The sequence below is a fragment of the Scylla paramamosain genome, chromosome 7 (genome assembly GCF_035594125.1).
Source record: "Scylla paramamosain isolate STU-SP2022 chromosome 7, ASM3559412v1, whole genome shotgun sequence".
Classification (NCBI taxonomy): Eukaryota; Metazoa; Arthropoda; class Malacostraca; order Decapoda; family Portunidae; genus Scylla; species Scylla paramamosain.
In genome coordinates this window covers 19593328-19605827 of record NC_087157.1, presented here as the reverse complement: position 1 = coordinate 19605827, position 12500 = coordinate 19593328, and the positions used below count along the sequence as shown (strand labels likewise).

The 12500-nt window shown below is 38.2% G+C and overlaps 1 long non-coding RNA gene across 2 annotated transcripts in view; it reads right to left on the bottom strand.

The window, feature by feature from the left end:
- LOC135101834 (uncharacterized) overlaps positions 1-12500 on the bottom strand; it is a 105484-nt gene that overhangs the window by 69367 nt on the left and 23617 nt on the right. For both annotated transcript variants that reach the window (XR_010269391.1, XR_010269390.1), the window contains exon 2: positions 11324-11377. This is a non-coding gene — a long non-coding RNA (uncharacterized LOC135101834). The remainder of the gene's footprint in view (positions 1-11323; positions 11378-12500) is intronic.

Genomic DNA, 12500 nt, shown 5'->3' with positions numbered 1-12500 from the left:
TCTTCTTATTTGTTTATGTATATTGCTCTTCAACCATCCTGTGTTTCTTCACTTACCTACCCATTCGTCGATGTTTTATCTGTATATTTCTCCATATCTAATACTTCCACCTTCTTATCAATAAACGGGAATTTATCAACATATCTTCCCACCTACGTACTATTATCAATGTCTATCTGTCTATCTGTCTGTCTATTTATCTAATCTATTTTCTACTTACTGAACTGTCTATCTTCCCATCTATATATATTTATATCTACTTATATACCTATTCATTTATTCATGTATCTATCAATCTATCTATCCATCCATCTGTCCATCTATATATCAATCTATTTATCAGCCAGTCGATCTATTTAACCATTTACCCATCCAGCCATCTATCTGTAAATCTACCTGTTCAACCAGATACCTATTCATTAATCAATTCGTCAGACCAATAACACATTTCTCTATCTGCGCCTGAACATACTCACCGACCCATCTCCCCGCTCACCGCCACTGTACCGAGATAATGCACCCTCAATACACTCCTATACTCGGCGGCGGCTAGGCAACGCTATTTCGACATGTTCCACTAAGCATCCCTGCTTATAAGGGGAGACAAGGCCCTGCTAATACTACGGGACTGGAGGAGGAGGGGAGGAAGAGGAGGGGCGTCTGTTGCAAGCATTATGTCGGCGAAAGGAAGGATGGAACGTAAGGGAGAGAGGATGAAGGATGGTGGAGCAAGGGAAGAGAAGAGAGGAATTCTTGAAAATGGGAGAAATTGAGAGTGAAGTGTGGTGGTAGTGGTGGTAGTAGTAGTAGTAGTAGTAGTAGTAGTAGTAGTAGTAGTAGTAGTAGTAGTAGTAGTAGTAGTAGTAGTAGTAGTAGTGGTGGTGGTTGTGGTGGTATAGTTCGTAATTTTTCTGTTCCTCCTTCTTAGGGTGAATTGTAGATTTTTTTCACTCTACTAAAACTTGTATTTTTTTTTTTTTTTTTTTGTCTTTTGCACAAAATAGAAAAAAAAATCAACATTTCCGAAAAGACGGTATTCAAAAGGAAGTAAGCTTCTTCACTTGTCTTATTCATTATGACGTAACATTCTGAGGTAATTTGTGCGTCCAAAGGCACAGACAAAGGGGTGTTTGAAGTGGATGTTTTTACTAATGCTGTTATTACCCTCCTCCTCCTCCTTCTCCTCCTCCTTTTTTTGCATAGGAATAATAATAGAATCTCACTTCATTCTTTCCAATCAAAACGCCGCCAGTTTTTCCCACACAGCACGATGGTTTTCCCACGCCAGCACAAGCACAACAGCGTGTCGGTTTGGCAGTCATACACTGCTCTAGCTTACTTTACTAAAGGGTAGTTAATCTAAATTAATTCCAAAGCGATATGTAAAGACCTGAGGGAGTGTTTGTTTTGGTTATCCTATGTAATCACATGTTGTAATCCTCATTTTCTTCGTCCGCATTATCCTGTTATTGATCAACTTTGTGATTTTAAGTACTAGAGGTCAAAGTTGCAGGCGATAACCTGTGAATCCAGCCCTAAAGGGAAAGGTACACAAACACAGTGACCGAAGCTGTGGCCTGATTGACTGCCGCCTCCCTGGAAAGCACAACGCAACGATTCTGCACCACCCCTCAACAACCAAACTGTGCCTTCACCTGCGCTACGCACACACCACATCACACAACTATCATGCAGTTACACTCTCCCTCACAAACAAAGGTAGACAGACCACAACTCTTTCCCTCACTATTCTCTCAAGTTCTATGTGGCTTTTCTATACCACGTGGTATCAATTCCTGTATCTTGTCAGCTTCTGCTGGAGAGATTGGTGGGGAGGAACCTTCTGTACTATCCTGTATCTCCCAATAATAGTTAATGTAGAATAATTATCCAAACAGCCTCGTCAGTAACTCAAGGTTTGGTCTTCCGTTGCATTCCTTTGTATTCCTTTGTGTTCTTTCCTCCTCCTCCTCCTCCTCCTCCTCCTCCTCCTCCTCCTCCTCCTCTTCCTCCTCGCAGCAACCCCTCATATAACGTACTTTGCGCCTACATAAAATGTTTTTTTTAGTTAGTTAGTGTAGTGAATAGTATAATTTCTCTTTCATCCTTTCCTATCACATCTTAGCCTTTCCTCCTCCCTATACTCTCCTGTTTTTCCTTCCTTGATCTCTAGTGTCCTCCATCCTCTAACTCTTAGAATCTGTAGTGGTAGTGGTAGAATAGACACACAGACAGCCTCGTTAGGCCCAGTAGGGCTGTTGCTGTCTGTTCTTTCCTTTGTATTCCTTTGTATTCCTCCTCCTCCTCCTGCCTGCTGCTGGATGTGATGGCTCATGAATAACATGTGAATATGTTCTTAAACCACTCAATGAAATCATAATTCGAGCTGAGAGAGAGAGAGAGAGAGAGAGAGAGAGAGAGAGAGAGAGAGAGAGAGAGAGAGAGAGAGAGAGAGAGAGAGAGAGAGAGAGAGAGAGAGAGAGAGAGAGAGAGAGAGAGAGAGAGAGAGAGAGAGAGAGAGAGAGAGAGAGAGATTCATGGCAAAAAGTAAATTCTTTCATACAAATGCACCACATTAAGCGCCTCCAGCGTAAAACTGTATAATTATCAGGCAGGAAGCACGGCAGTAAAACACGTCAAGTCTATGGAGAAGGCAGGGCGTGTTTCACTTGCTGGTCTTGCCTCTCACTTTTTTAATATACGTTTTCTTTTTTTGCTTTTCTTTTTTTTCCTTGCATGGATTGACAAGGGTGTGGAATAATTGTAAGAAAATACAAATTATACAAAAACTGAATTGGTGTCACTCCAGATAATAATCCTGCTCTTTACTACAAGAACAACGACAACAACAACAAAAACAAGAACAACAACAACTACTACTACTACTACTACTTCTACTAGTAGTGGTAGTAGTAGTAGTAGTAGTAGTAGTAGTAGTAGTAGAAGTAGTAGTAGTAGTAGTAGTAGTAGTAGTAGTAGTAGTAGTAGTTCAATTCAATTCAATATTCTTTATTCACACAAGATGTGTACACAAACTAAAATACATACTAAAACTAAAAGAAAGAAACATTTCATTTAATTATTAAAAAAAAAAAAGACATAGATTTATACTAAATTAGACAATATCATACTGAATCCGACGTCACTCGGTGCACAAAGCATCAATCAACATCTTAGTTTCCCTTACATCTAAGATTGTGGTATCACATCTATCCCTCATCAAACACAATTCACGAATTTGTGCACCAGTCCGTGCAAGTTCGTACTGGTCACACTGCAGCTGCGTCCAAACCTTATTGATGTCTCCAATATTCATATTAAATTTGTATGAAAGATATCTTACATTACTGCCCATTATTGAATGTCTTCCATAAACCCCCATTCTTCCTATTGTTCTTATAACCATATTGTCTGATGTTAATATTTGGTTTATAAAAGCAATCTCCCGTTTTGCGAACCACATTTCTGGGGGCATAACATTAGCAATGTGAGGAAGCAGACTACAGTGTGTGGTCCAGGGCAGCTTCCACACTCGACGCACTGCAACCCTCCACGCTCGGTACACCGCTTCCATGCTACCATCACACACATTTAAAAGTTGACTACCATAAAAACTAGAACAATATTTAAAAAACAAAGTATTTCTTACATGTGACAGTCCACCCTTAAAACGGGATAAAAATGAATTACATTGTCGATAAAAATCAGTCACACATTTAGAAGTATCACATTTAAAAATATTTCTTCCTAAAACATTTCCCAGGTGTACAATTTCCTCCATAATATCAATAGTTTTACCATTAATTTCTACATTAGGAATTATATTACTTCTTTTATTACCGTGGAAAACTATTAATTTGCTTTTCTTTTCGTTATACACAATGTCATATCTCGATGCATAATCTACACAGATGCTTATCATCTTCTTGAGAGCAAAAACACTTGGTGCTAGACCTTTTAGGTCATCAGCAAACCCGAAGGCTCCTGCATAGGTGCCACCCATGTAGCAGCCAACGCCAGAGTCTCGCAATTCCGTGAGTAACCCGTCTACATAAACACAATACAGTATAGGAGAGATCACACCACCTTGTTTGACTCCATTACTCACTTCAAATGTACTAGACAGTAAGTCATTCCATCTTACGCTTAGTTTTTGATTTACGTACATGTTTAACAATAATCTACATATAAGAGGACATACATTACGTTTCAATAGAATATCAAATAATTTGCAATAATTAACTCTGTCGAAAGCCTTGCTTGCATCTAAAGTAAACCCATAAACAGTTGTACCTTTAGATACATAATAAGACACAGTTTCTCTCACCATTGCTGTACACATAGTAGAGGATGTTCCTTCTTTGAACCCAAACTGCAAATCATTGGTCAATAGTTTATCCCTTTCTCTCATCAATACAATATTATCCAGTATTTTACTCATCAAACTACTAAGAGTAATCGCTCTGTAATTTTCACTGGTATTAAGATTTGCCCAACGAACTTTAGGAAGCGGTATCATAACCCCTTTCATCATGCTGTGGGGAGAGAAACCGTGCCTCAACATGGCTGAAAACAGTACAGACAAGTGTCCGTATAACACATCACCAGCATGTATGAGATGGTCAGACATCAGGTCACCCTCACCTTCTCCCTTTCCAGGCCTCACTCTCCGCAGTGCTTGACGCACCTCATCAGGCGTAATCAAGAGTATACTTTCATTACTATTTTTCTGACAAGAAATTACACTGTTGATGGCAGATTTTAAGCTATCCATCTCATTTGTATCGTATGAGGTACTGTTGTAAAGCTCTTCAAACTTTCCTTTAAATAAATCAGCTATATCTTTAGGACAATGTTTTCCATCAACTGCCTTAGGCGTTTTTTTCTTCTGTTTTCCCTTGTTTCTTACAGATCTCCAAAACTGTCTACCAGAAGCACTAGCCTGCAAACTCTCAGCTAATTTCTCTGTAGTTATTAACTCTTCTTGCTTTATAACCATCTTGCGTGCTTGGTGATAACATTTACGTGTTGTACGGCGTATTTCGGCAATGAGACCTTGCTGAGGTCGTTCACTGTCTACCCATAACCTGTGCCAAAACAAAGCAGTGCGAAAATAACCCTCAACACAATCATTCCAGCCTGGCACAATTTTCTTAACTCTCCCACAATTTGTCCTTGGTATACACTCTTTACTTGCCTTTATAAGTGCATTGGTGATATGATCATAAAATGCTGCTATTTCCATTTCATGCTGGGTGCACATATTATTTCTACACATTAACATATCTTCCGGTAGGGGAACATTTAACAGATATCCAGTGACTAACTCTTTATACCTTAATATATCCTCAGTATTTGCCTTATGCCAACATATGCGCTCGAAGGTCTCATGCTCAATATTTTCCACATTATAAGAAATAGTAACATCTAAAACACACTTTATAGCTATATGGTCTGATGGATTGTTTACAGAATCAATAGTAGTATAAGTCTGAAGGAAGTTAGATATATTGTCTGATATCAAAAAATGATCTATCAGGGATTTAAAATTATTTCCTTTACTGCAATAAGTATAAGCAACTGTGGATAAGGCATCATTATCACAACAATAAAACCTGTACTCATCGATAAATTTAACAAAGGCCCGTGTCTGGGGCGTAACACGGCTAAAATCAGTATTAAAATCACCACCTACTAATATAAAATCTATATCATTACTAAGACTAAGAACTGCTATATCACTCAGTATATTTACATATTCATTCACATTTTGGTCACTTCTTTGATCATCACAGGGCATATATACACATATCACCAAACCCGTTTGTTCTGGTAAATGAACTCGAACAGCACACAATCGTTTGGATTCATAAGGTACAGGAGTGACACGAAACCGCTTGGAGTCACGCCACAGGATGGCTGCTCCGCCGTGCGGCCTACCCCGCACCAGCCGACCCTCCTCCATGGCGCTGACCCCGTGCACATTCACACCCTCACCCACTCCATAAAACCAATCAAGCTGACTCATAAACAAACCATGCTCCTGGATTAAAAAAAAATCACTTTGATTATAAAGCTCACTTAGGAACGGTGCCCTTAAATCATCTGCATATTCACAATTATATGAAACACACGTTAAATTTCTACTGTCTTCCATTTTCATGAAATTGTACAGTAGTAGTAGTAGTAGTAGTAGTAGTAGTACTACTACTACTACTACTACTACTACTACTACTATTGCTACTACTACTGTTATTAACATTCAGCTATTAAGACTCAGGAAAGATTTGTCTTTCTCCAACCCTCTGTGCTTCTTGAAAACATGGAGCTGCATTTGGAAATAAAAATTCAAATAGCTGAACACAAAAATCATTTAGATGCAAAAGATATCGGACGGTTCAACTTGAGTAAACCGGAGTAAACAATGCAATACATGTTTAATTTAGAGTCAGTATAAAATAGTATTCTTACATTTCCATATAGCCATTATTTATACTCACGCTCTCATATCTTCTTGGCGAATGGCAAACAGAGGAACAAAAAAAAATCTTTTCAGTTGCCGCTTCCATACATACAGAAAAAAAAAAAAAAAGATAAAAAATTAAAAGTCAATAAAAAATCTAAATATGTTTCTGGAAGTGCCTCAATACTCTTAAAACAACTAGTCACAGGAAGGGGAAAAAACAGAAACAGACAGAAAATTCCAGATGAATTCCAATGAAAGGGATGAAAGAATGAAAATATTGCTTGACTCCTGGACTACTGAAAGGGAACTTAAAGACTTCTATCACGTCCCCTCTTAACCTACGTCTCTCTAAAGAATGTAAATTTAATGACTTCAATCTCGCCTCGTAAGGAATAGTCCTCATCCCCTGTATCCTTTCTGTCATTCTCCTCTGTACTGATTCTAATACGCCTATATCTTTCCTGTAATGTGGAGACCAGAATTGCACAACGTAGTCTAGATGAGGTCTGACCAGCGCCAAGAATATCATTAATATTACTTCCGGCCTTCTACTTTTAACACTCCTAAAAATTAATCCTAGTACCCTATTTATCCTGTTTCTAGCCTCTATGCATTGTTTTCCTAGACGGAGTTCACAGCTAAATATAACTCCTAAATCTTTCTCGTACCCTGTAACTACCAGAGATTGTTCGTTTAATGTGTACCTACTGTGTGGGTTTCCTCTACCTACGCTAAGTACTTTACATTTATTGATATTAAATTGCATTTGCCATATGTCCGTCCATTCATTCATCCTAAATCTGCCTGCAAGGCGAAGGCACCCGTTTCTGATCTAATTAATCTATCTTTGTGTCATCCGCAAATTTACTAACATCACTACTAATTCCACTAACCAAGGCATTGATATATATTAGAAATAACAATGTCCCTAATACTGATCCCTGTGGCACCCCACTGATTACATGACCTCACTCGGATTTCGAGCCGTTTATTACAATTCTTTCTCGCCTGTCGCTAAGCCATGACCCTATCCAGCCTAACACCTTCCCATCTATCCCGTGTGCCCTAACCTTTTCTCAGGAGCCTTTCATGGGGTACCTTGTCAAATGCTTTACTAAAGTCCAGATACAAGATATCATAACTATCACCATTATCTACTGCCTCGTACACTTTACTGTAAAAACTTAACAAGTTTGTCATGCAAGATTTCCCCTTCGTGAAGCCATGCTGTGATTAATTTATCAAGTTATGTTTGTCTAAATGTTCCCTAATGTTCCTCGCTCTTATTAACTCTAATATTTTACCTATAACTGAATTTAAGCTGACAGATCTATAGTTAGACGCTAAAGTTTTATCTCCTTTCTTAAAGATGGGTACTACATTACCCTGCTTCCACATTACTGGTACCTCACCTGACTCAAGTGACTTTCCTAAAGACAGAGACTAACAGCTCACTAATAACCTCTTTGCATTCCTTAAGTACTCTGGGATATATTTCATCTGGTCCTGGTGTCTTGAACTTTTTTTAGCCTATCTATCTCCTGTTCCATTAACTCTCTACTTATGGAAATATCTGTCAGCTTCTCATTCTCATCTGCTCTAAACATGTGTTCACTATCTGGCATATCCTGCATGTTTTCCTGGGTGAAGACAGATGAAAAATACTCATTCAGAATTTTACTAATCTCCTTCCCAGAACTAACCAGTTCCCCATCTGCTGCCTTTAATGGACCTATAGTATCCTTATTCTTCGTCCTCTATTCCTGATAAAATTCCTTGGGGTCCGTCTTCACATGGCTGGTTACACTTAATTCATAATTGCCCTTAGCTTTCCTCGTTAACTTCATGACTGTTCTAACTAATTCATTATATTGTGACCTTAAAACTTCTTCCCCTGCCCTTAATGTCCTATATATACTTCTCTTCCACCCTATATAATGTTTTAATCTAGCAGTCATCCATTTAGGATAATTTTTCTGTGATCTTATTGCCCTATACGGGATATATGCTAACTGACCTGTATGAACTTTATCTACGAAATATTTATACAATTCATCTACATTTACTTCACCTAATTCCCTCATCTCGGCCCCTACCATCCTCTCTACTCGCTCATCTACTCGCCTCGACCTCACCTCTCTCATTTCAGCATGAACTGACATTCCACCATACTCACACCCATATACCCCTCCCTCTCTCCTCCGCCCCTTCGGAACACATCTTACCTCCTATTGTCCTACACCCTCACACCTCACCTCACCTCTCACATTTTGCCTTATCTCTCTCAACTCTGTCCCGGACCTGACCTCACCCTGCATCCGTTGCCAGTCAACTCCTTGGAGGTACCTTTTTAATTCCTCAAATTCTGCTCTCCTAAAGTCAAGTATTTTACTAATGTTTTTGCTTCTAAAAGTTTCTTCCCATTTAAAATTGTACCTAATTTCCCTATGGTCAATGTTACCTAGCTGTCCTTCAACCTCTACCTACGTGATTGCTTCCTCCCTGTTAGTAAGAATTAAATCTAGAATATTATTCCCCCTTGTGGGTTCTACGACTACCTGTTTTAAAAAATTATCCTGAATTACCTTAAAAAATTCTGCTTCCTTCTTACCCACCATTAGACTCCAGTCGATATTCCTAAAATTAAAATCTCCTACCACACATACCTGACTGTACCTGCCTGCTCTATTTATTTCCTGCCACAGTGAGGTGTTAATTTCCTTTGTACTGGTCGGTGATCTGTACACTACTCCCACTACTGTACATTGCTGTACTACTACTGCTTTCCTATCTGTTTTAAATCTACTGTTAATACAATACTGTAATGTGTCCCTAACGTATAACGCGACGCCTCCTCCTCTCCTGTTTTCCCTATCTTTATAGAACAATGTATAACCATCTATCTTGAACTCTGGATTAAATACTTTTCCTCACATATCTAACCAAGTTTCAGTTAAAGCAATGATAGCAAATTTCTCTGCACACACTATTCTTCTAAGCAAGTCTATTTTATTCAAAATACTGCTACATTTTGTGTGGTAAATACTTAAGCTATTTCTCACCTTCCCTGAGCTAGCTACCTTTCTAGATTTAACTAATTTCTCCTATGTTTACTCCTCACAACACCTTCTTCACACAACCCTTTCCCGTATATGAAGTGAGTTATGGCAAATAATTGGCACATTTTGTGCGCTCGAGCTCGATCTGTAGTGATGAGGCGATAGTTGTGCGAGTTGCGAGGCAGAAACCTTCGCCCACATGCCGATAAATCGAAATATGCAAAATACAGCAAAAAAAGGTGAGTCTGACGAAGAAATTAAATAAAATAACAAAGATACGCCTTCAAAAGTTACCAAAAAGTGTTTCCGAAAATGAAATCAAAACTTTTATATACGATGGACATCAAAAGGTGCTCCTGGCCAAATCATCGTTGTGCCCTCCAGGGCCAGGCGGGAGCGGTGGGGTGTACAGATGTGCGCTAACAAAAATAGAGCCCCCTCGCTCCGCTACGGGAATGATCCCTCCAAAGATATTAAATACGTTACTAAATGATTAAGAAAATCATAAATTATCTTTCATTCGCTGACAAGGAAAATAAAAACGTGAGGAAAACTAATATTTTCAGAAATCTACAACGACGAGCCTCTAAAAAAAGGGAGACAAATAGTGTGGGCCGGCTCTAGTCATCAAGGCCCACGTCACCTTGACTTTTCAAGGCGACAATCAACACACACAGAGACAAATAAGAACACTTCACAGAACTATACAAGCTTTCCTCTCTTTGATTTTACTTGAATAAAGCTGCAACAAAGGTTATGACGCTAAAAAGTTACCTTAGGTTAGGTCACAAATATCATGGTGGTAACGCTTCCCGGGAAATCAGAGTTAAAAATAATATCAACACCAATTGAACAAAGAAAATATAAATATCTTTTCTCCATAGAAGGAGAGTTTTTTTTTTTTTTTTTTTTTACGTGGAAACCAAATTCACACTAAATGAAATGTGTTACAGTAATAGTTTCCAAGGACACTTTATCATAACGTGCAAAATAGTATTAATCTACATAACAGTAAAACACACAAAGGATAAATAGACATATAAACTAGAAGATCTGATATTTGTTACCTAAAAAAGACCTTAAGTGAATATTCCCATTATTGTGGAAAGTTTTTTGTAATTGCATCTTTCCTTTCTTCACTCATATATACGTACATACAAAAAAAAAAAAAAAAAAAATATATATATATATATATATATATATATATATATATATATATATATATATATATATATATATATATATATATATATATATATATATATATACATATAAAACGAACGCAAAAATGACAGCTAATTGTTAGGTTTCAATTGAATCTCTAAGTAAATATTTATACCAAAAAGATGACACCATTATAGAAAACAAATGATTTCGTATCCTTCTTTTCTCTATGCATACATTAAAATAAGCACACGAAGACTGGAATACAAAAATTATAGTTTTGAAAAAGATTCGGTTAATCCTCAAAGGACTTTTTTCCCTGTAAGATGTTGCAATGAACATTATAGACTAAATTTACATTCTGTCTTCTTTCACATATATACCCTAGGAAGGCAGAAACATGGGAGACAAAAACAACGCATTGGAAAAAGGTTTAAACTAATCCTTCAATGGATAACACTACTGACACGATACCATGGAAGCACATCGTTTCTTTCCTTCACAGATTCGTGGGAAGCTGACAGGAGAAAGGCAGGCAACAGTGACAGGTTTCCGTTGACATCAAAAAAAAAAAAAAAAGTTTAACAGCGAGATCAAAATAGAGGGCACATGATGTAATGAAGCAGGTACTCACTTTCCTCCTGCATGTGTTGGGAGTGTTCACCGCGGCACCACCTGCCATCCTTTCCTGAAAATATCAAAACATCCACATAAAAAAGTGATGCAGCTTCACTATTCTAAAAAGAGCTAAAAATGAAGCATCATAAACAGAACCACCAGAAATCATTTACTGCATGAGTTAACAACATACACATGAACAAAAGAGGAAAGAATAAATACTGAACAAAAACACGAAATGTCATAAATAAAACGTGTCAAATACCTCCAAGCAAGAACACATGGATACATGGAAAACAACACTGAAAACAGAACACACTTCAAACGCTGAGAATGTTAAATATGCACAACAGCTGCAACAAAATAAAACGAACAAACACCATTACATATATAACAAGATCAAATAAGAAAATAAAAAGAAGCAAAAATAATAAATGTAAAGCTTGCCAACATTCAGCGGTGTCTAGAATATGAAGGTGGTAGTTAAGTGAGACTGAAGAGGAGGAGCACAAGTCATGCTGCGATTGATGCATGAAGGCAATCAAGGGAGAGGGTCGCACAGAGGAGACGGGACGCAAGGCGCCTTCAGGCCAGTCACTGCTGGTGTCCCTCGCCTCCCCTTCCTGCCTCGCTGCGAGGTGAAGGGGCCACTACCACCGCTGCCTCAACACTTACACTACCTTTGCGTCTCAACACTGAAATGCTTCAATGAATGGGAATGAACGGGAAAGTAATGGTCACTTAGAATTGCTTATAACAAGTACATGTTACTAAGTGTTTTAAATCAATCTGTCTGTCTGCGTCTGTCTGTTTATCTCTGCCTCACATGTTCACTATAATGCTCTGTAAGAATGAGCATCCCAATCTCTGTTGCTTTGTTGCAGCGCATCTATTTGTATTAATGTTGTGTGTGTGTGTGTGTGTGTGTGTGTGTGTGTGTGTGTGTGTGTGTGTGTGTGTGTGTGTGTGTGGTGTAACATTACGAGTGGAACAATATTTACGAGTATGGGTCAGTAGGTCTGTCTTCTGGTATATTTAGTAGTTTTAGGAAATCAATGACAACTACGTATTGTGCACGAAAAATGGCATACCGTAAATACGAGGCCATGAGAGAAAAATATAGTTAGGTCACTATGTTTGCATTTTCTTCGCTTACAGTAATTGTTATCACGAAAGAATATACGAGTAACGGA